The 24,484-nt window shown below is 44.1% G+C and overlaps 1 pseudogene; it reads left to right on the top strand.

The window, feature by feature from the left end:
* Window positions 1-13,874: 13,874 nt before the first annotated feature.
* LOC120300470 lies at window positions 13,875-16,281 on the top strand (annotated as a pseudogene).
* The last annotated feature ends 8,203 nt before the right edge of the window (window positions 16,282-24,484 follow it).

Here is a 24,484-nt window from a genome sequence, read left to right on the forward strand (position 1 = left end):
TTTACTAGCGTCCCACACCATAGACATCGATGTTCCCTTATTCATATTTATAGTAAAAAAGTCCTTTAAATGTTGTTTACACTTTTGTACGAACTCCTCCCAATTAAATAAATTCTCATTCAGTCTCCAGGACCTTCTATTCCCGTCTTCCGAATATAACTCCATCCACACAGGACTATGATCTGACAATGTTCTGGAAAAAATTTTCACCTTCCTCACTCTAGGTAGGAAGTCACTAGTAATCAAAAAAAAAAATCAATCCTTGAAAATGACTGGTGTCTATCAGAATAAAAAGTAAAGTCTCTATCACTTGTGTTCCTTTCTCGCCAAATATCAATAAGCTCCAGTTCTTCCTTCAAATCAAAGAAAGTCATAGGTAGTTTAGTTTGAATAAAAGTTTTAGAGGAACTTCTTTTGTCTATAGTTGGGTCTAAAACCCCATTCCAGTCACCCATCAAAATTACCGATTTATAATCCAACTGAGATATCTTGCCATGCAGCAACTTGTAAAATTGTTTCTGTTGTTGATTGGGAGCATATAGTCCAACAATAAGAACCTTTCGGCCTTGTAATAATAATTCCACAAAAAGATATCTTCCTTCAGAATCAGCCTCAATTAGTTTAGCTGAAAAAGTTTTCTTCACATAAATTACCACTCCCCCTTTTTTCCCAGGTGCTGGAGCAGTAAAATGTGTGCCCAGACGGGAATTCATCAAGAATTTAGAATTCTTTAAAGTTATATGAGTCTCCTGCAAACATATCAAATCATTATTATGTTGTTTCAAATAATGGAAAATCTTTCTTCATTTCTGGGGCATGTTTAAGCCATTAACATTCCAGGTCAGGAACCTGACCATCTCCACCGGCCTGGAGCCTCTGGAGCATGGCCTGCAGATCTGCTGTCGAAGATCTTTTTGGTCTTGCCCCTCCCACAGGCTCTGTAACAACCAAATTTTCACCACTCTTCTGCAACTGCTCTTTTTCTTTATGTTTATGGGCAGCTCGTGTCATCCTTTGCTCTTTTATGTCAGAATTCTGTGCAGCTTGTTCCATAACCATCATTGATGAGGCTCCTGCCATAAGAGACTCTTCCGTTATCCTTATTTGTGGAGGTGGTGACAATCTTGCTTTTAAGATAGACTGATAAAAATCTCTTGCTTTGGAAACAGTAGTTAATCTGTGACGTATCCCTTCATAATTTACTATTATTCCTCTTGGAATCTCCCATCTGAACTGAATTTGACGATGTTTCAGCTCATCAGACAAGAAAGTAAAATCTTTTCTGGCTCTTAAAATTTTTGGAGGTATCTTTTTTAAAATTATCACGTCTTGATCAGCAATTTGAAACTTTTGTTTGTAAAAAGCCTGTTGTCACAAGTTCCGACTAATGAAGCACTTCAAAGAACTTTCAGGCATGTTGCCTAAAGTCTTTATTTGCAGAGCTACAAATTATGCCGGTCACCATTGGACTAATTGATGCCAGGATCTGAACTTCCGGGCGCTGGCATCAAGCTTTCCTTGCTCAACCCCTCCCTTCTCATGCAGTCACAGGTCACATTATCCAATTAGTGAGAAGGTCAAACGTTTACTTCCTCTTTCTTTCCCGGGCTTTTTTCCCCCGCCCAGTCTAAGCTAAGTATTAACCCAATAAATGCCAGACAGTTTTGCATATTGTCAAAGCAAGAATATACAGTATTTGCAGCATTGACACCTGTATAATTTCATTACGGATTGATCTTCTAGAAAAATAAATAACCACATCTCTTGGTAGATTTCTCTGTCTAGCAACCCGTGAATTAACTCTAAAAAATTATTCTATCTCATTCTCAATTATTTCAGGCCGCCAGCCAATATTAGGAGCAATATCTTTCACAATAAGCATCTTTAAGTCTTCCTGAGGGTTCTCCCTCAGGCCCCTGATACGCAATGCATGTTCCATCTCCCTATATTGTGAAATGATTTGTTCATCCTGTGTAATTTCTATCTTGTTCTCTACCTCCTGCATTCTAAATTCCATCCTTGATGCATTTTCAGTAATCTTTTCCATCAGGTCATCAATCCTCTCTATGTGCAGGGCTAAGCCCTGAAAGGCCAGAAAGATATGGTCTCTTACTTGTTTGTTCTTTTTCTCCAATAATTCTTCTGTATTAGCCCTCTCTGCAATTATAAGATCTTTTACCTCCTCCTTAATATCCAAGGCATGCTGTTTTAAAGCATCTTGTAAATCATTAAGAGAAATTGCAGGAGGAGGAGGAGAAGGTGGAGATGATTTTGGTTTCTGAGATGCAGGCTGAGGCATTGGAGAAGAAATAGGAACCTTAGGGGCGGGAGGCAGACGTTTTGAAGCCATTTTCTTAAGTTCCAAGAAGAAAGATTCTTATTGAAAAAAAAAAAGAGAAAAAAAAGGCACAGTTCTTTTAAATATTCTTAGAAAAAAAAACAGAGAAATAAAGAGAGGAAAGAATAAAAGCCAAATTCTTACTTCTGTATTTAAAGAGTTAATCTGTATCCAGGTTTTACTTTGTAATGCAAATCAGGCAAGAAAGACGATTGCCATTTTACTTTTCACTTTCCCTTTCTTCTAAAGGGAAAGTGAACAAAAGAAGAGGAAGAGGAAACTTGCTGAAGTTAAAGGCACCATCAAACTTGAGCACAGTCTCTCCTGGTCTGCTCCGTCTGCTTTCAAATACTCACAAGCAGCTGGAAAAAAAAAGCAGATGTGGAAGCGGCAACTTGCTTCATCCCAAAAGCTTCGGAATGAAGTCTCCCTGGAACGCGGAGTTGCTCAGGCTCCGAGGGAGCTCTACCCTCCGATCCCCAAAATAACAGGGATCCAGGAGAGCTCTTACCTCTACCTGAGAGCTCTCCTTCTCCCTTTTTCCCAGGGAGGAGATTCAAGCCGCGGGACAGCTGATTGTCAAAGTCCCGCGGCTTTTACACGCACCAGGAACGGGCGGCTTTGTAAAACGCCGCCATTCGTCGTCGCTGGAACCACCGGAAGTCAGCATGAGGCATTGATGAGGCCACCAAGAAGTAACGATGTCCAAGATAGGCCCTCTGTCTGAGTTCAATACATCACACCCTGAACATTGGAGCTCATACATGGCCTGGGTAGAAAACTACTTTCGGATAAATCAAGTTTGGGAGGACGGGCTCAAAGCCTCAATATTACTGTGTGTCTATAGGCAAGAGACATTTGATATTGCCAAAAATCTGATTGCCCCAGCACCTCTGGAATCCATCACTTATACTGAACTTAAGAAAATGTTAAGGGAACATTTTGAACCAAAGCTATCGGTGATTACTTGGCATCATGCATTCGAACAGCACGACCAATGGCCAGGAGAGTCTGCTGTGGACTTTATTGCTGAGCTGCGACAAGCTGCTAGGCCATGTGAGTTCAAAGACCTGGAGGAAAGACTTCGAGATCGTCTAGTTTGTGGGTTGAGGAGCTGTGAGCTGCAGCAAAAGATTTTTGCAAAAGAAGACGTTTCCTTCCAGGATGCACTAAGGGAGATCACGACTGATGAAGCAGCGGGAGGAGCTGTTAAGGCCTTGCGACTTTCCAAGCATCCTAGGAGTTCAGGTTCCATCCATCAAGAGATTGCTCGAGAGGTAACTGAACTGGATTCTGAAAATGAGGTCGACTGTCTACAGCAGCCAGCAGAGAGAAGGCCGCAAGAGCGAGCTGACAAGGCAGTTCAATTCCCTCAGTGTTTCGGACATGGAGGATGCCACAAGCGCTCCAATTGCCGATTCTGCTCTGCTATTTGCCGGGCATGTGGCCAGCAAGGCTACATAGCCGCCGTCTGTTTGGGTCGCAAGAAAGACCATCATTCGGAATAATTGCCTCGGAAAGGTATCAGGGTCCCCAGGCAGAATAGGGTGGGTTTCTGCGCATCCGGTAGAAGTGTTTTGAGAACCAGGGTCCACCGACCATTGAAGAAAAAGCTGCACATTGATGTCAAATTGCAGGGGATCCCCTTAATGATGGAACTGGACACGGGTTCAGCTCTGTCAATCATATCCCAGGACACCCTTAAGCAAATCTGCTGTAGAAGTGGCCAGCGAGTTACGCAGGCCATCAAATCTGGTCTTAACAGATTTTCAGAATTCCCGAGTCAGGGTGAAAGGGGAGGCCATGCTCAAAGTGCAGCATAGGAATTTTGAAGGGTTCCTGGATGTTGTTGTGGTAGAGGGCAACCTCACAAGTCTAATTGGACTTGATTGGTTCGAGGCACTTGGGATTCAAGTGACTGGGCTACACAGCTTCCAAACGGCAGGCCTTGCAGAAGTTTGTAAGGAGTTTGCTGATCTGTTTAACCCAGAACTAGAGTCATACAAGGGTCCTTCAATTGCCTTGCGGTTGGACCCATCCATTGCTCCGATTAGAATTAAGCCTCGTCAGGTGCCTTGTGTGCTGAAGCAAAAGATTAATACCGAGCTGGACAATGTCAAATTGCTCCAGCAAGGTATTTTGGAACCTGTGGATAGCAGTCCATGGGAAACACCCATAGTTACGCCACTGAAGGCCAATGGGGAAGTCCACATTTGTGCTGACTATAAATGCACGTTAAACAAAGCATTACAGCAGCACTCTTATCTGGTGCCTGTGGTGAGCCACATTTTGGCCGTGCTTAAGGGAAACCGAGTCTTTGCCAAACTTGATTTGGCCCAGGCCTATCAACAGCTACCAGTTGACGAGGCCACGGCTGAGGCCCAGACGATCGTAACGCACCAGGGAGCTTTCAAAGTCAGAAGACTGCAGTTCAGGGTTAACGTAGCCCCTGGCATTTTCCAAACTGTTATGGAGCGAACGCTATGTAATATTCTGGGAGTTTGCCCATATTTCTATGATGTTCTCATCGCAGGGAAATCACCCAAAAACTTGGCTGAAGCTGAAGCAAGACAAATGCAAAATTGGAGTCACTTCCACTGAATTCCTGGGGTTTCACATAGATGCTAAAGGCATCCATCCTGCTAAATCTAAGCTCAAAGTGATTCAGCAGGCCCAAAGCCCCAAGTCGAAGAGCGAGCTTCAAGCCTTCCTTGGGCTTCTAAATTTCTATCATTCCTTCCTTCCTTACAAGGCTGCAGTGGCAGAGCCATTACACTGGACAAACAGGCTCCATGGAAGTGGACACAAGTCCATGAAGGAGTTTTGCAGAGGTCAAGGCATTGTTGTCTTCAGATGCTGTTCTCACTCACTTCAATGAGCAACTGCCTGTGTGTATAGCCTGCGATGCATCCCCTTATGGGATCGGGGCTGTCTTAAGTCACCTCAAGACTGATGGGACACAAGTCCCTGTAGCCTACTATTCTAGGACTCTGTCATCTACTGAGCGTAATTACGCACAGAGAAGTCTTGGCCATAGTGGCTGGCATTAAAAAGTTCCATGACTTTTTGTATGGTCGCCACTTCACGGTCTTTATAGACCATAAGCCATTGCTGGGGTTGTTTACAACAAACAAGCAAACCCCACACATAATTTCTCCTAGAATGTTGAGGTGGTCAATTTTCCTGTCTGCATATGACTACTCACTGGATCACAAACCAGGCAAAGAAATGGACCATGCAGATGGCCTTAGCAGGTTGCTTGTTGAATCAGATCCTGCTCCAGCTAACCATATACTAGCTATTCAGGAGTTGCCTGAGTCACCCCTCAATGCAAGGGATGTGGTTGCAGAAACAGCAAATGATCACACATTAACACGTGTGTTGAATTGGGTGCTATCAGGATGGCCTGACACATGTCCTGGCACCAATTTCCAAAGTTTCTGGAAAAGGAAGCATGAGTTATCCACCTTTAAGGGTTGTGTCCTGTGGGGTAGCAGGGTAGTGATCCCAACCTCATTGAGGACTAGAGTCTTGCAATCTCTGCATGAGGCACATCCAGGCATAGTCCGGATGAAGGCTCTTGTGCGCAGTTATCTCTGGTGGCCTGGTCTGGATAAGGAGATTGAGACCCAGGTCCAGGGGTGCCACATTTGCCAACAGTCTAGGCCTGAAATGCCACAGGCTCCTGTACACAGGTGGGAGGAAACACATGCTCCTCGGTCGAGGGTTCATATCGACTATGCTGGCCCCTTTCAGGGACAATTCCTCTTCATTGTTGTGGACAGTCACTCTAAATGGCTAGAGATCATTCCAGTGTCCACTACGATGACTGCCAGGACCATCCAGGTGTTGAGGGGAATCTTTGCCTCCCATGGGCTCCCAGATGTTCTTGTCTCTGACAACGGCCCTCAATTCACTTCTTCTGAGTTCCAAGCTTTCCTACAGGCCAACATGATCTGTTATGCTACTTTGGCACCCTTTCATCCAGCTTCCAATGGCCAATCTGGGTGCATGGTGCGCAGAACCAAAGACGCCTTGAAGAAACTTACTCACGGGAACTGGCATCACAGGTTAGCTGACTTTCTTCTTTGCCATCGCACCACACCTTGCACAGCTACTGGGTAAAGCCCAGCTGAACTCTGCTGGGGTTACTGTCTCATTACCAAACTGGACAGATTGCATCCAGACCGGGTGGCTTCACAGGTGTCACAGCCACGGGCACCTAGGAGACTAGAGGTGGGCGATCGGGTTTGAGCGAGGAACTATGGATCTGGACATGTCTGGGTGACAGTAGTGGTCTGCAAAGTCACTGGGCCGCTGTCATACAAAGTGGCCCTGGAAGATGGTCATGTGTTGTGTCGGCACATTTACCAGCTATGCTGGAGGCTACCCAGTCACACTTCCACTCCTGACTCTGCTCTCGGGGGGGGGAGGACCACCATCATGACCGTGGATCTCAGTCTTCCAGCGGAGGCAGGGTCTGCACTCTGCATATAGGGATTTTGCCAACGAGGTGGCTCCTGACTCTGGCACAGGGTCCATAGGACATTGCATGCAACCGGCTGTTCAGGTCACTCTATCTGCTGGCTTTGTGCCTATGGGACAGTGCTCCCAAGAGGGGTCTGTTGTGGATCTGGGGAATTCCACCACACCAAGGAACTCTGGTCTGGGTTTACAGGACTCGGCCAGTCAGCATGATGTGGGTTTGCCTGTATCTAGTGGGCATCAAAGTCCCAGTCTGCTGGGGCCTGGCAGGCGAGCTTGTAGACCGGGCACTTGCAATCGCTCCAAGAAGATCAGAGTGGGCCAGAGACCCACCAAAGTATTTGCAGGACTATGTGAAGTTCCTGTTAGTAGGTGGGCAGGCTTAAGTGTTCCTTAGAAATAAGAACATGCTCAAAAGAATTGAAAGAATGCATTTCAGCATAGATGGCCACCACAAAATTATACATTGGCTCCTGGCTGGCCAGGCGAGAGTCAAGACAGTGGGGGCTGTTCCCTCACTGTTTCCAGGATGGCTTCGCAGGCCACATGAAACCACTTCGCGGGCCGCATCTGGCCCCCAGGCCTTGTGTTTGACATGTCTGCACTAGACAAAAGATTTTGTCTAGTTGAGAGATCATATTGTTGAAGGAAAGGTCTTCATCAAGGTCCAGTCCAAGCTGAGAATAAACTACAACCTTCTTTCTAAAGCAGAAGTCTTCATCAGAGTCCAGTCCAATTCATCAAGGTCCAATCAAATTCATCAGGGTTCAGTCCAAGCCGGGAATAAACAGCATGATGACTGCTTTAGAAAGAAGGTTGTAGTTTATTCCCAGCTTGGACTGGATCCTAATTAAGATTTTTCCTTCCACAATATCAAAACATCCTTTTTGTTTAAGTCCATCAACACTTTGAAATGGACTAAGAATCAGTATTTATAATATCATGAGTCCCACATTTACCTAGTAGTAGTATGTACAAGCCAGAGATGAAATTTTAGCTGAACACTTGCTGTTCTATAACTTAGCTATTAGCCACATGCTGCAGAAGCTACTAAAAAAAAATAAGGACAAATTATCCAAACCCCAATGGGAAATGTAATCAGATATATGAGAAATACTATTGTTGCTTTTTTAAGCTGTGAAGTAGGAAAAATAGTCTCCAGTCTCTGGGATCTACTATTAATACAAACTCAAAAGTCATTTGTGTTTATGGTTTAGGGAGAGGTAGGGAACCTTGGCTCTTTTGTGACTTGTGGACTTCAACTCCCAGAATTCCCAAGTCATGGCTGGTTCAGGAATTCTGGGTATTGAAGTCCACAAGTCATAAAAGAGCTAAAGTTCCCTACCCCAGGTCTAGGGTAAGTACTCTTACTTAGGAATGTAAGAAAATCCTTGCTGGATGAAATAAAAAAAACTTTTTTTTTTTGCAAGAGTTCCAGCAAGTATTAGGAGTTAGGCCCGTAGTGCTGAACCTATAGCACGTGTGCCAGACTGGGCAGGCAGAGCCCTTTCTTTGGCATGCATGCCAGAGGGACGCTCCCCTCCCCCTCTCCACATGCACTTGTCTAGTGGGAACTGTAGAGGGCAAGGAAATCGAATCCAGTAGTGCCCTTGTGGGAACAGCTGCGAGAGCTGGGCAGGGAGAGGGGAACATATAAAAGCAGGTTTTGGTACTCTGTGCATCCCCATGCATTAGTGTGCCCCCACCCTGACAGGCAAGTGGAGCCATGGCAGCTGCCTGACTGCGCTCTTCTTCCACAGATGCCGCGGCTCCACTTGCCTGGCAGGGCAGGGGTGCACTCGTGCACGGGGATGCACATGGGGCTGCTGCCTCGCTTTCTGTGCCATGCTGGGGCTGGGATGGACTGGGCATGGAGCCTCCATGCCACTTCTTCCTCTGCAGACATCGGGAGCACCCACCCCGCCTATCCCTTATCCCGGGGCAGCTGCCACCATCCTGCGCTCTGCAGCCCATCACCGGCCAGTTGGGCATGCCGAGCTCAGGCCTTGGGCAGATGGAGGCTGGAGGGGAGTGAGCGCTGCGGCTGCCCAGCTCCTCCACCTGAAGACACGTGCAAGGAGAGGCACTGCTCGGCTCAGTAAGCCATTGTTCGTCTGCAGAAGGAGGAGGAGGATGGAGGAGGAGGGCTGGCCAGGGACGGCCCACAGGGGGGATCTGACCAACCCCAGACTGGAGGGGGGAGAGGCTGAGAGAGCCTTAAGGGAACCAGGCATGGTGCTCGGGGGTAGCCACTCTCCCCCCTCCCCCTGCGCTCCCGTCGAAGGGCTGGCTGGCTTCGGCTTCACCTGGGCAGGCCTGGCAGTACATCTGAGCACTCGTGAGCACTTGTGAGCCTGGCCTTCCTTCCTTCCTTCCTTCCTTCCTTCCTTCCTTCCTTCCTTCCTTCCTTCCTTCCTTCTTCCTTCTTCCTCCCCTCCTTCCTTCCTCTCTCTCTCCCTCCCTTTCTCCAAAGTCCAAACTTATGTATCCTCCTTCCCCTGCTAGATTTCTGCAAAGCGCAAATGGACACCGCGTCCTACTTGTCTTTTCCAAACTCACGCCCACCATTGCTTCCAAAGGCCATCTGTTCGCTCACTCACTCTCTCGCTGCACTCACGCCAAAGCCTGCTTTTATAGATTCCCCTCTCCCTGCCCAGCTCTCGTAGCTGTTCCCATGAGAGCACTGCTATACAGGCACACATGGAGAGGGGGAGGGGAGCATCCCTCTGGCATGCGTATCGACAGAAAGGGCTCTGTGTGCCCAGTCTGGCATGCGTGCCATAGGTTTGCCACCACAGCTATAGACTATTGATCAGGGATGATAAATTCATAAGAGGAATTGTGCTGAAGTATTTCAAGTCCTACCTAGTCCAGCATTCAGTTTCCATAGGATACTAAGAAGGTGCAGAGAGCTTACACCAGAATGTAAATGCAATACTGCAGTGCTCTCTCTCTTGTGTTTGTCAGTGATTGGTACTGAGGGAAGTTGATTGCAATTAACTTCCTAGTAAATTTGGAGCAGATTAAGCAGAAAACCATAGCCTGAAACACAGCTAGCTCTGAATTATTATTATTTTTTTTTTATTAAAAAGTTTTATAAATTTTACAGAAAATAAAAGACAATACAGAAACAAAAAAACAACATATACAAATAAAAAACAAACATTACCCAACAAAAACCCCCCTTCCCCCACCCCTACCCAACCCCCCCCTTCCCCCCCAGGGCCTCCCAGAGCAGAATATAGGCTTAATTAAAAAAAATTAAAAAAAATTATATTTTAAAAAAAAAGAATATAAAATGAAAAATATATGTATATATAATTAAAAATTATGAGAAAACTATATAATATTTTTATATCAAGTTTAAATTGTATGAATTTTATCCATTTATCCCAAACAGCAAGAAATTTCTCTTGCGTTTGTCCCTTTAAGAAAGCCGAAATCTTTGCCATTTCCGCCAAATGAGACACTTTAAGAAACCACTCCTGCAATGTAGGCAAAGATTCCTTCTTCCAATATTGTCCTACTAACAGTATGGATGTATGGATGCTACTTATTATCATATTTGGTGGTCGTGTAGAGAGATAAAAGCATTTTGGATTAAGATATGGTGGAATATCCAGAGAATTTTTAAAAGGAGGGTAAAATTTACTCCACAATTATTTTTGTTAGGTATAGTTATTGATTGTGATACAAAGGAGGTTATATTGATGTTAAATTTGATTACAGCAGCTAGCTCTGAATTATTGTCACCCACACACTAGGAATCAATCCCAATGGAAAGCTAAAACTGCTTTTATTTAGAGTGGCTCTAATAACACAATCTAAGAACTGATTGTGCTGTGCCTCCTCCCCTGCGTATACCCATGTGAACTGGGGAAGTGTCTATCTGAACTGCTTCCTTATACTTCCTGTTTTCCCCTTGTTGCTTGGGTTGCAGAACTGACCTATATCCATCAAGGTTATCCTCCTCTCTATAATTACCTATTATACCACAGGAACCTATCTCTGATGAATCAAACCAGTTTCTCAGAATTCACAATTTTTCCTTCAGTAGTAAAATTGGATACATAATCTATACACGATAGATTACACATAATCTAATCCACCAAGAATGGCTACACCTCAAATGTCCTATAATAAAACATGTTGGTGAAAGGTGGATATTAGAAAAGCAACATATTCTTAAACTAACTGCACTTAAATCTACATTTCTACATAAAAGTGCAGTTGACATTTTCACATTAAACTTCAGTAATATATTTCTGGAATTCATGATTTTTAAAATGTGGCATATGCCTTAAAAACAAAAAAAATGAACTAGCTAGGCATTTTCATAATTTCTGAGTCTGTTCTCACATTCGGTTGGTTATCCATCGTATCATACATAGTGCACCATGCATGATGTACCATGTATGATATTCATGGTCATATTAATTGATTAATATTTCCATTAATCACTCCAATACCAAGAACACATCTTTCTATTGGCCAATCAACCTTCAGAAATTAAAAAAAGGTAGCAAATATAATGAAATAATATATAGGAATTTTTGAGTGATTATCATGCTGCATTAACATTCTCATATGTCATATTCTGATATGTGATATTGGCTATATTCTTTTTCAACATTTTAGTTCATAGGTTGTTCTTGCTATTTTATATTTATATTTTGACTATGACCATAAATAAAAAAAACATAGGAACTTTGAAATAAAAGAGACAACCTGCTAGTGAAATAGTAAATAAAATCAGGATAAAATACTCAAAGGGAGTGAAAATTGCATCCCATTATCTGATAGAAGGCAAGCTGTGAGTAAACCAAAGGAGAATGTTTGAGGAACCAGTATTCAGGTTTATGTAAAGGATTTCTACATCAGTACAATATCTAAAACCCCATCATACATTAGTCCCTGACTTACAACCATTTATTTAATGACCAAAGTTATAACAGCAAAGAAAACAGTGAATTCTGACCAATTCTTACATTTTACAACCATTGTGGCATCTCCACATCATGTTATCAAATTTCAGGTACTCGGCAACCATCATATATTTACAATGGTTGCAGCATCCTGGGGTAAGATGATAACCAATTGCAATCTTCCCAGCAGGGTTCCAATAAGCAAAGCTAGTAGTAACTGTGAGAGGGATCTCAGAGTCCTAGTGGACAATCATTTAAATATGAGCCAGCAGTGTGCTGCAGCTGCCAAAAAAGCCAACACGGTGCTAGGCTGCATTAACAGAGGGATAGAATCAAGATCACGTGAAGTATTAATACTGTTGTGTCCAGAGCCTGCAAAGGCAGGCTCGGGATGTTGCAATGGTCCGGGCAGTTGCAAGCTGCCCGGAACCAGACTGAGTGGGCCGGCTTTGCGCGCATGCGCAAAGCGCGGAAGCGCACCAGAATGTTACCTTTTTGTCCGGGGATTCTATTAAAGGAGTCAGAGAGGCCTGCAAGCCTCAGAGCTGTGACGGAGAGAGAACTACTAAAATAAAGGGCTGTTGGAATTACAGAATGTGCTATATTCATTCGCCGTTGACTCGAGGACTCAACACTGGTGGATGAGGGTGGGATGGCTTACAAAAACAAAAAAGAAAAATTGTAAGCTTACCCCAAGAGTCCTGGAGAGAGGAAGACGGCGTTAAACTCAGCACCTGGCCTGCCAGTACAGCGTCGCTGGAGGTAAGCTGGCTGATAGACCCCTTCCTAACATAGAAGCAAGAATGGCGAAGATAGGGAGACTGTCTGAATTCGACGTCACGCACCCAGAAAGATGGGAGTCTTATGTTGCGACAGTAGAAAATTACTTTAGAGTAAATCAAGTAAGAGAAGATGGCTTGAAGGCCGCCACTTTGCTGTGTGTCTGTGGTCAAGGTGCATTTGAAATTGCAGAAAATTTGGCAGCCCCTGCTCCTCTTGAATCTGTCACTTACACAGATTTAAAAAAATTATTGAAGGAACATTTTCAGCCCAAATTGTCTGTTATTGCGTGGAGACACACTTTTGAACAGAGGGATCAAAGAGCTGGTGAATCAGCTAAAGAATATATTGCAGCCTTGAGAAGAGCAGCTAAGCCTTGTGATTTTAAAGATTTAGAAGAAAGGTTGAGAGACCGATTTGTATGTGGGCTTAGGAACAGAGACTTGCAACAGAGACTCTTTGCAAAGGAGGACATTTCATTCCAAGATGCCTTGAGAGAGGTCACTGCAGAAGAGGCAGCAGGTGGGGCAGTCAAGAACATGAGGCCTATCAGGAACAACCCAAAAGCCATCTCTGTGCACCATGAGGGAGTCCAGGAGAGCTCGGAAGAAGATCCTGAAGAAGAGGTGGATCATCTCTACCCAGCCAAAGAAAGGAAGCAGAAGGAAGGCAAAGGAAAGTCTTCAGCTGTACCCAAGTGCTTCGGGTGTGGAGGTCGCCACAAGAGGACTGACTGCAGGTTCCGTTCTGCAATCTGTAGAGCATGTGGAAAGCAAGGCCACATAGCAGCTGTGTGTCTGGGCCATCAGAAGGTACAACCCTGAGAAGAATTGCATCTGAAAGGTACCAGGGTCCCCAGCCAAAACAGGGTGGGTTTCTGTGCATCACGTAGAAGCATTTATAGGACAGGCACACACAGGCCACTTAAAAAGAAACTGTCACTTAAGGTGAAGTTGCAAGGAGTTCCATTGGTTATGGAACTGGACACTGGGTCTGCCCTTTCAATCATTTCTATTCACACTTTCAGAAAGATTTGCTCTAGCAGTGGGTTCCAGGCCAAGCTTAGGCCATCCAATATAGTCTTGACAGACTTCCAAAATTCCAAGGTGTGTGTTAAGGGGGAGGCCATCCTTAAAGTACAATACAAGGATTTTGAAGGTCCATTAGATGTATTGGTAGTTGGGGGTGAACGAACGAGTCTCATTGGACTTGATTGGTTTGAGGCCTTGGGAATACAAGTTACAGGACTTCACAATTTGCAAACATTAGGTCTACAAGAAGTCTGCAAAGAATTTGCAGATGTCTTCAGCCCCCAGCTGGGAGCATACAAAGGCCCCTCAGTTTCCTTGAAACTGGACCCCACTGTCACTCCCATTAGAGTGAAAGCAAGGAGAGTACCCTTTGCTTTGAAAGGGAAAATTGATGCTAAATTGGACAAATTGATTCAGCAAGGTGTTTTAGAACCTGTTGACTCAAGTCCATGGGAAACTCCCATAGTCTCAAGGCTAATGGGGACATTCACATCTGTGCAGATTACAAATGCACTCTAAACAAGGCATTGCAACAGCATGCATATCCTGTACCTGTAGTCAGCCACATTTTGGCCTCCCTCAAAGGGGTTTGTGTTTTTGCAAAGCTGGATTTAGCACAGGCTTATCAACAGTTACCTGTTGATGAAGCTGCTGCTGAAGCACAGACCATTGTAACTCATGGGGGGCATTCAAAGTCAAAAGACTACAATTTGGAGTGAATGTAGCTCCTGGAATTTTCCAAAGTGTAATGGAAAACACCCTGAGAGGTATACCAGGGGTTTGCCCCTATTTTGATGATGTCCTAATAGCAGGAGAATCCACTCAAAATTTAGCTGAGAGATTGAGGGCTATTCTGCTGCGTTTCAGGAAAACAGGCCTCAAGTTTAAAAAAGACAAATGCAAAATTGGAGTGTCTTCTACAGATTTCCTGGGATTCAGAATAGATGCCAGGGGTATTCACCCTGCTGAGTCTAAATTAAAGGCTATACTGCAAGCTCCTAGGCCTAAGTCTAAAGCTGAGTTACAAGCTTTTCTGGGCCTCTTGAATTTTTACAATGCATTCATACTTAACAAAGCTAATGTAGCAGAGCCACTTCATAGACTCTTAGACAAACAGACAGTATGGCAGTGGTCACAAGCACATGAAGAAAGCTTCAATGAGGTCAAGGCCTTACTTACATCAAATGATGTGCTTGCACATTTTAATGAAACTCTTCCTGTGTGCATTGCTTGTGATGCTTCCCCTTATGGGATGGGAGCTGTACTTAGCCATTTAAGAACTGATGGAACTCAGGTTCCTGTTGCATATTACTCCAGAACTTTGTCCTCTGCTGAGCGAAACTATGCTCAAATAGACAGAGAAGCCTTGGCCATTGTTGCTGGAATTAAAAAATTCCATGATTTTCTATATGGTTGACACTTCACAGTCTATACTGACCATAAGCCTCTGTTGGGGTTGTTTACTACAAACAAACAAACAAACTCCCCATATCATTCCCCCTAGAATGCTGAGATGGTCCATCTTTCTGTCAGCCTATGACTTTTCATTGGTTCACAAACCTGGCAAGGAAATGGGCCATGCTGATGGCCTTAGTAGATTACCTTTACAAATGGTAGAGGCTGACCTGGCCCCTGTCAACAGCATTCTTTCCATTCAGGCGTTGCCTGAGTCTCCCTTAAATGCCAGGGATGTGGCTGCTGAATCAGCCATGGATCTCACACTCACTCATGTATTGTCCTGGGTTTTGTCTGAATGGCCTGAGAGTTGTCCAGGTACTGAGTTTCAGAGTTTCTGGCTCAAGAAGCATGAGTTCTTCACTTTTCAGGGTTGTCTGTTGTGGGGCAGCAGAGTTGTTATTCCTACCTCAATGAGACCTAGGGTCTTGACTTCCCTTCATGAGGGTCATCCTGGCATTGTCAGGATGAAGGCGCTTGCGCGTAGCCATTTATGGTGGCCAGGGTTAGACAGGGAGATAGAGGCTCAAGTGCATGGATGCCACTTGTGTCAGCGCTCACGCCCTGAAATGCCTCAGGCTCTTGTACATATATGGGACAAAACACAGTCACCTTGGTCTAGGGTGCACGTAGATTACGCTGGGCCCTTTCAGGGTCAATTCTTCTTGGTCCTTGTTGACAGCTATTCAAAGTGGCTTGAGGTTGTACCTGTCTCTTCCACCACTGCTGCCAAGACCATTCAAGTACTGACAGGGATTTTTGCTGCACATGGGCTCCCAGATGTCCTGGTGTCTGACAATGGTCCTCAATTCACTTCTTTCGAGTTTCAGGCTTTCTTGCAGGCCAACATGATTCGTCATGCCACCTCTGCACCATTCCACCCTTCCACCAACGGTATGGCTGAGCGGATGGTCTGCATCACCAAGGATGCTTTAAAGAAACTGACCTACGGGGACTGGCACCACAGGTTGGCAGACTTTCTTCTTGCTTACCACACCACACCTTCAACTTCCACTGGGAAGAGCCCAGCTGAACTCCGTTGGGGGCGCAAACTGATCACCAAACTTGACAGGTGCACCCGGATAGACTGCTTCCTAAGGTCACCCAACCCAGGGCACCGCGGTGTCTGCAAGTGGGTGCCCCAGTATGGACCCGGAACTAGGGGCCCGGTCACTTTTGGGTTCCTGCCGTAGTATGCAAGGTCACTGGTCCATTGTCCTATGAGGTTTCCTTGGACGACGGTCATGTCCTTCGGCGGCATATCGATCAGCTGCGTACGAGACTGGACTTACCCTCTGCAACTCCTGGGCTTTCTCCAGGAGGGGAGGGGGACCACTATGGGCAAAGGGAAGGGTGTTGGCAGCAGCCGGGGTCAAACAGAGAGGCCGAAGAAGGCCTGTTCCACGGTTCCGCAAGTGTTCCAAACAGGAATTCAGGGAAACAAGAAATAATACAGGCACCAGTGCCTACTCCAGCCAGGGAGTCACCCAGGGGGCATACTCATCTTTCACAACTACCATTCAGCACTCCAGTCAGGGAGAATAACTGGGAGCATCCAAATAACCCAAACATTGCAAGAGAACTGGCACACAAACAGTCAAGCTGGCCCAGTACTGCTACTGCTTCCAAAAGGAAATCTTCACATAGGGAGGTAGTCAGAGAGGCAAATCCTGATTCTGGCACCTCCGGCATAGATTGGGGGGCAACTGAGTATTGGGGCACTGCAGAAACCCCAGACAATCCCGTTATAGGGCTTAGGAGTGAAGGGATGCATTCACTTGATAGGTCCATTGTGGACTTGGAGAGTTCTACAGAAATGCCAAACATTGGCAGGCATACAGAGGGGCCCGAGAGCCTACAGTTAGGCAGGTCAACCAGGTTCAGGGGGGAGCAAAGTCCTGGTCTGACAAGTCCGGTGGGCAAGCAAGCAGACCAGGTAACAGGACACAGTTCACGGGGACCACCAGGGTTTGAAAGAGGGGGCAACTCCACTCCATCCTCTGCACAAGAGGAAGTAGGGGGTTCTCAGAACCTGGGGAGATCACAGAGAGTAAAAAGATCTCCCAAGTATCTTGAGGACTTTGTAACCCTGCTGTCAAAGCAGGGAAAGTGAGAGGGTGCCTGCTGTTGTTGGGAACTGGGAGTGTGAGTATTGGGCAGTTAATTCCAAAACAACAGCCCAGAACCATTTGTGGTGTGGCTAGTGAACAGCTGCAACAGATGTGCAGGTTTTGGGTTGGCATACCACGCTCGTGTTGAGGTTGCGTATAACTACCTATATAGTTAATAAGTCTCATCCGGGAGGGAAGGGGTGTTGTGTCCTGAGCCTGCAAAGGCAGGCTCAGGACATTACAATGGTCCCGGGCAGTTGCAAGCTGCCCGGGACCAGACTGAGTGGCGCCGGCTTTGCGCGCATGTGCGAGGCATGGAAGCGCATCAGAATGTTACCTTTTTGCCCGGGGATTCTATTAAAGGAGTCAGAGAGGCCTGCGAGCCTCAGAGCTGTGACGGAGAGAGAACTACTGAAATAAAGGGCTGTTGGAATTACAGAATGTGCTGTATTCATTCGCCGTTGACTCGAGGACTCAACAAATACCACTTTACAATGCCTTGGTAAGGCCACACTTGGAATACTGCATCCAGTTTTGGTCACCACGATGTAAAAAAGATGTTGAGACTCTAGAAAGAGTACAGAGAAGAGCAACAAAGATGATTAGGGGACTGAGGCTAAAACATATAGGGAACGGTTGCTGGAATTGGGTATGTCCAGTTTAACAAGGAGAAGGATGAGGGGGGACATGATAGCAGTGTTTCAATATCTTAGGGGCTGCCACAAAGAAGAGGGAGTCAAGCTATTTTCCAAAGCCCCTGAAGGCAGGACAAGAAGCAACGGGTGGAAACTAACCAAAGACAGAAGCAACCTAGAACTAAGGAGAAACTTCCTGACAGTTAGAACAATTAACCAGTGGAACAACCTGCCTCCAGAAGCGGTGAATGCGCCAACACTGGAAGTTTTTAAGAAGAAACTGGACAGTCATTTGTCCAAAATGGTATAGGGCAGGGGTAGGCAACCAAAAACACTCAAAGAGCCACTTGGACTCATTTCCCACCAAAAACAAAACACCAGGAGCCGCAAAACCCTTTTGATATCTAAAATGAAGATAACACTGCATATATCCTTTTTCACCTTTATTATAGGTTTGTGTGTGTGTGTGTGTCTGTGTTTGTGTGTGTGTATGTATGTATGTGTGTGTGTGTGTATGTATGTGTGTATGTATGTATGTATGTATGTATATCCAAATTTCTTTTTCTGACAAAGAATTAAAGAATTAAATTGGGAGACTAAGATGGCCATTTCGAGCTCATTCTGCTCTCTTCAGTTAGCCACACCCTTTATGGGATTCGAACCTGGGCAGTTTACATACTAGGCAGTGATTTAACCACCAAGCCACAGGCTCTCCTCCTTCTTTGCCAGCTGAGTCAAGGGAGTATATGCAGGAAGTTTTTCAGAGAGATGTCTAATTGATTACACCTTGACATTTTTTAACTGCTATACTGCAGTTTTACTTTTTACAATCTCTTTTGCCTTGCAGCCCCCAACTAGGGGCGTTAAGCAGGCTCAAGTCGCAACTGCGAAACATTACAAATCCAAATTTCTTTTTCTGACAAAGAATTAAAGAATTAAATTGGGAGACTAAGATGGCCATTTCGAGCTCATTCTGCTCATAAAGAGCCGAGGTGGCGCAGCAGTTAGGGTGCAGTACTGCAGGCCACTTTAGCTGACTGTGTTCAACAAGTCAGCGGTTCAAATCTCACCAGCTCAAGGTTGACTCAGCCTTCCATCCTTCTGGGGTAGGTAAAATGAGGACCCAGATTGTTGGGGGCAATGTAAATATATATATATATATATACATTGCTTACTGGTGTACACCGCTTAGAGAGTGCTCGCACTTAAAGCGGTATATAAGTCTCATAAATAAATAAATAAATAAATTCTGCTCATTCTTCAGTTAGCCACACCCTTTATGGGATTCGAACCTGGGCAGTTTACATACCAGGCAGTGATTTAACCACCAAGCCGGGTTCGATCAGTAAGGGGAGGAGTAATGAGAGCGGTTTGAGTGCCAAACAACGGGAGGGAACGGATGTAAGGAGGACTGGGTGGGGAATAAAGACATGATTGCTGAGGCATACCATACTCAGATAAGAGCTGTTGACACGACAAAGGAGGAGAGAGGTATACAATTGGGAAGGGATATTAACCCACAGTTAGTGGAACCCTATCCCCATCACAAGACACAAGAAAACATCAGATTGAATCCTCCCCCCGATACAGCAGGCATTGGTATTATCGGAAGAGGAGAGGATGCAAGGTTATTAATGCCTCCAAAGACCAATAGTGGAGGGATAGGGAAGGGCATCTGAAGAAAAGAACATAACGTTATAGACACATCTTGGTTATCAGCTGGCCAATCAGGGCCAGTAACACGGTCTAGGAGCCATGCGCAAACGTTACTTGAACCTACTTAAACCACCTTTATTGTAATGGCCTTTTAGCCCTGACGATGCTGGGAAGTTCCCCCAGCGAAAGCTTGGCAACTTTTTAGTATAAGTATATTTTTAGTAAAGTATTCTTATTTTAACCCTCCCAGTGATTGTATTTTATTCTTTTATTCATAATTATGCCTGGGAGTCGCATTTTTACCAATATTCTTGAATATATATATATATATATTCAAGAATATTGGTAAAAATGCGACTCCCAGGCATAATTATGAATAAAAGAATTTTATATATATATATTAAAATAATGATCACCAAGAGAAATTTAAGAAATAAATTTAAATAAATAAATTATTTAAATAAAAATAAACAGCTCCCCACCAACAAACACACAACTACCGTTTAGCCATCATCACACCAATCATAATGAACAGCCATTGCATGACTCCCTACAACACCCTGAAAGTAGACTCCCCTTAGAACAGAAAGATAATATGCAAAGCAATGGAATAAGACTCGTGAAATTGCAGAACGAACGAGACATAGTAAAATCTGAAAGTGGTTGCGAGGAAGAGCCTTCTTCCAGTTGCTCTGTGGAACACGAGATGACGACCCGATCAAAATCGAATGAAAAGAAACTCCCCCTCCCTCCTCCTCCCATGCATTCGACACGAGGACAATTGGTTGAACAGCAATTGCAGCCAAGACAGGAGAGCCCCGTAAGAGACGAAGGTGAAAAATCAGAAATAAACAATACTCACTGGCAACAGACTGAGCAACTGAGTACTATCAATGAGATCGTAACAGATGACACTCTGGGCATGCGCGAGAGAAGCGACACCACAATGAACAACAGACCATTAAGGACGACACATAAGAGAGAAGATAAGAGTAAAAATAACATGAAATGGGAGGAGGAACTTACACCGTGGCTCAAAGAGTTAAATAAACATAAACAAAACAGACCCAAAGCCCACAGGAGCACGAAAAGTAACTCAGACACCCCCCCACCCCTCAGAGAAAGCCATACGCAGGACGATAGAGGAACTGTATACAAGAGAGGAGAGAGTACTCCCAGCCTAAACCCACCTATCTCCGAACTAGTAGATAAAACTACGTATAAGGGACTCAAACAAAAGAAAGGAATATGCGGTAACTTAAGAAGTGCACTTAAAACACAGCCTGATCAACTGGATCCAACGATGCACTCCGGAAACCAGAGACAGGCATTTAACAACTATATATAAGATTTCTTTCAGCATCTGCCTTTTAACCCTGATGATGTCAAGTGTATTTGATGAAAGCTTGGTTGATTAAACTTTTATTTCTTAAATTTCTCTTGGTGATCATTATTTTAATAAAAATGGAAATTCCCAAGAGTCAAATTTTTACTTGTATATATATATATATATATATATATATATATATATATATATATATATATATATATATATATATATATATTACACACATACATACATACATACATACATACATACATACATACACACACACAGGTAAAAAAGGATATATGCAGTGTTATCTTCATTTTAGATGTCAAAAGGGTCTCTCTCTCTGTGTGTCTCTCTCCCTCCCTCTCTCTCTATCTGCCCTTGATCTGCCAGTCCTCTTCGCCCACTCTCTTTCTTTCTCTCTCTCTCTCTCTTTCCTCTCTCTCTCTCTCTCTCTCTCCCTCTATCTTTCTCTCTCTCTTTGTCTCCCACCCTCTTTCCCTCTCTCCTATCTGCTGCTCACCTGGCAAGCTGGCTTCAAACTGTTCTCCAACAAGCTCAGGGGTAGGCAACCTTGGCTCTTTAATAACTCATGGAATTCAACTCCCAGAATTCCTGAGTCAGAATAGATGGGCTAGCTAGCTCTCTCCTGCTTTCCTGCTTCCTGCAGAGACGCAGCAAAGGGAGGAGCTCAGCCCAATAAGCTTTTCAGCTCCTCGAGGAACACTGTGAGTGCACTCTCTTTTATACACATACACACACACACACACACAGAGAGAGAGAGAGAGAGAGAGAGAGAGAGACAGAGACAGAGACAGAGAGAGAGACAGAGACAGAGAGAGACATAGAGAGAGAGACAGAGAGAGAAACAGGGAAGTGCAATTGCCTCTTTTTGTCTCTGTCTCTCGCTGCAAATGGCAGAGGAGGCTGGGAGCCACAGGGGAAGGCTCAAAGAGCTGCATGTGGCTCCGGAGCCTCAGGTTGCCAACTTGTGGTATAGGATTTCCTGCCTGAGCAGGGGATTGGACTAGATGACCTCCAAGGTCCCTTCCAACTTTATTATTATTATTATCGATTATCGCACCGTCAGCCAGATGTTCAGACTGGATTTGGCATTTTGTCTACCTATCGAGTCCTTACCCAGGACCTGGAATAGGCAGATGTGGATGTTTGATGGTATTACAGATATCGTCACAGGATGGAAGCAGTTCCTAATAAGGCCGCCTTTTGCAATTGACTAATAGCAAATTTGTCAATGCCAATGGTGTTCAAGTGGTGCTCCAGTTGTTTTGGGATTGCGCCCAAGGAGCCTATGACTATTGGTACTACCCTTGCTTGCTTTTGCCACAGTCTTTCTATTTCTATTTGTAGGTCTTTGTATTTTGTTATCTTCTCCAGTTCTTTCTCTTCTATTCTGCTATCTCCAGGCACTGCCACGTCCACTATCCAGACTTTTTTGTCTTTCTTATCGACAATTGTTAAGTCTGGGGTGTTATGTTGCAGGTGCTTGTCTGTTTGAATTCTGAAGTCCCAGAGCAGTTTAATTTTATCATTTTCTATGACTTTCTCTATTTTATGATCCCACCAGTTTTTGCTTACAGGCAAATGATATTTTTTGCAGATCTTCCAATGCACCATTGTTGCTACTTTGTCATGCCGCTGCTTGTAATCAGTTTGTGCAATCTTCTTGCAACAGCTTACCAAGTGGTCCACTGTTTCTTCAGCTTCTTTGCATAGGCGGCACTTACTGTCTGTTGCTGTCTTCTCAATTTTGACTTTGTATGCATTTGTCCTTAAGGCTTGGTCTTGTGCAGCCAGAATTAGTCCCTCGGTCTCTTTCTTCAATTTTCCTGCTCTTAGCCATTGCCAGGTTTTATTATTATCTGCTTTCCCAGCTATTTTTTTCATGTATTGGCCATGTAGTGCTTTGTCTTCCCATGCCTCTATTCTGTTCTTCATTTGGTCTTTCTTGTAGGCCAGTTTGGTCTCTCCAGTAGTTAGTAAGCCTTCCTGATATACTAATTTCAGTGCATCTTCATCATTGTTCTTCAGATATTCTTCCAAAGCCATTTTTTCTTCTTCAACCATCTGATGTACTTGTAGCATTCCACGCCCACCTATTTGCCTTGGTAGATAAAGTCTATCAATGTCACTGCGTGGATGAAGGGCATGATTCATTGTCATTATTTTTCTGGTCTGCCTATCCATTGCTTTTAGTTCTGCTTGAGTCCAGTCCACTATTCCAGCTGTGTACCTAATGACTGGGATTGCCCAGGTGTTGATTGCCTTTATGGTATTTCCTCCATTGAGTTTGGATTTTAAGATCTTCTTCACTCTCTTGATGTATTCACCTCTAATCTTTTTCTTGACTTCAGTGTGCTTGATGTTGTCAGCTTGAAGGATACCCAAGTATTTGTAGTACTCTTCCTCATCCAGACTCTTAATGTTATTTTTGTGGGGCATCTTGATTCCTTCAGTTTTCACTATTTTTCCTTGTTTGATAGTAAGTGTGGCACATTTGTCCAAGCCAAACTCCATTACAATATCTTGGCTATATATACGGACAGTGTTGAGCAGCGATTCTATTTCAGATGATGTTTTTCCATACAGCTTCAGATCATCCATGTAAAGGAGATGGGATAGTCTGGCAGATGTTTTTGATGTTTGATAGCCATGTCCTGAGTTATTCAGTATTGTTGACAGAGGAAACAGTGCAATAACAAATAGTAATGGTGATAATGAATCTCCTTGAAATATTCCCTCTCTTGATATTAACCTCTCCCAGCCTCTCACCATTGATCTGCAACTGTGTCTTCCATTGTGCCATCGATCTTTGCACAAATTTTCTGATGTTTCTACTGACTCCTGTTATTTCTAGGCACTTTATTATCCAATCATGTGGCAGAGAGTCAAATGCCTTTTTGTAGTCAATCCATGCCACATTCAGGTTGGTCTTCCTTCTTTTGCAGTTTTCCAAGATCATTTTGCCTGTTAGGAGTTGATCTTTTGTTCCTCTGCTATTGGGGCGGTTTCCTTTCTTCTCAGGTGGAAAGAGATTGTTTTCAACTAGATGCTGTTGCACTGCATCAGCTACTACACCAGTTAGTAATTTGAAAGTTGTTGGTAAGCAGGTAATTGGCCTGTAGTTACCTGGTGTTGCCCCTTTTGCTGGATTTTTCATTATTAGGTAGGTTTTCCCAGTTGTTAGCCACTTTTCAATTTCTCCTCCGTGTAGTATATTGTTGAACTGTTTGGCAATGAGTGGGTGTATAACAGTTAGATGTTTCAACCAAAACCCATGCAGTTCATCTTCACCTGGTGCTGACCAATTTTTGATTTTCTTTGCTCTTTTTTCTACCATTTTTGTTGTTGTTGTTATTATTATTATTATTAATGAAGAAAGCTGGGTACGCTTAATGACTGTGCAATTCACTTAACAATCGTGGCAAAAAATCATAAAATTGAATATGACTCACTAAACAACTGCCTTACAATAGAAGGTATTGTAGCAATAGAAATTCTGGTCCCAGTTGCTGGGCTGTAAATTTAGTATTACACACATAGATTCCATAGTGATATGGTACAGATATTTTAGGGCAGACTAGAACTCGCTCACACCATTTTTTCAATACAACAGCATGTGTATATGTGGAAGTGAATGAATCAGTATATAAAAATAAACTTCTGTTGAATTCCAACATTCAGTAAAGTAGACATCAGCCTCAAAAGGTAACA

This window comes from Crotalus tigris, unplaced genomic scaffold (genome assembly GCF_016545835.1).
Source record: "Crotalus tigris isolate CLP2741 ecotype Arizona unplaced genomic scaffold, ASM1654583v1 scf7180000024341.3516292, whole genome shotgun sequence".
Lineage (NCBI taxonomy): Eukaryota > Metazoa > Chordata > Lepidosauria > Squamata > Viperidae > Crotalus > Crotalus tigris.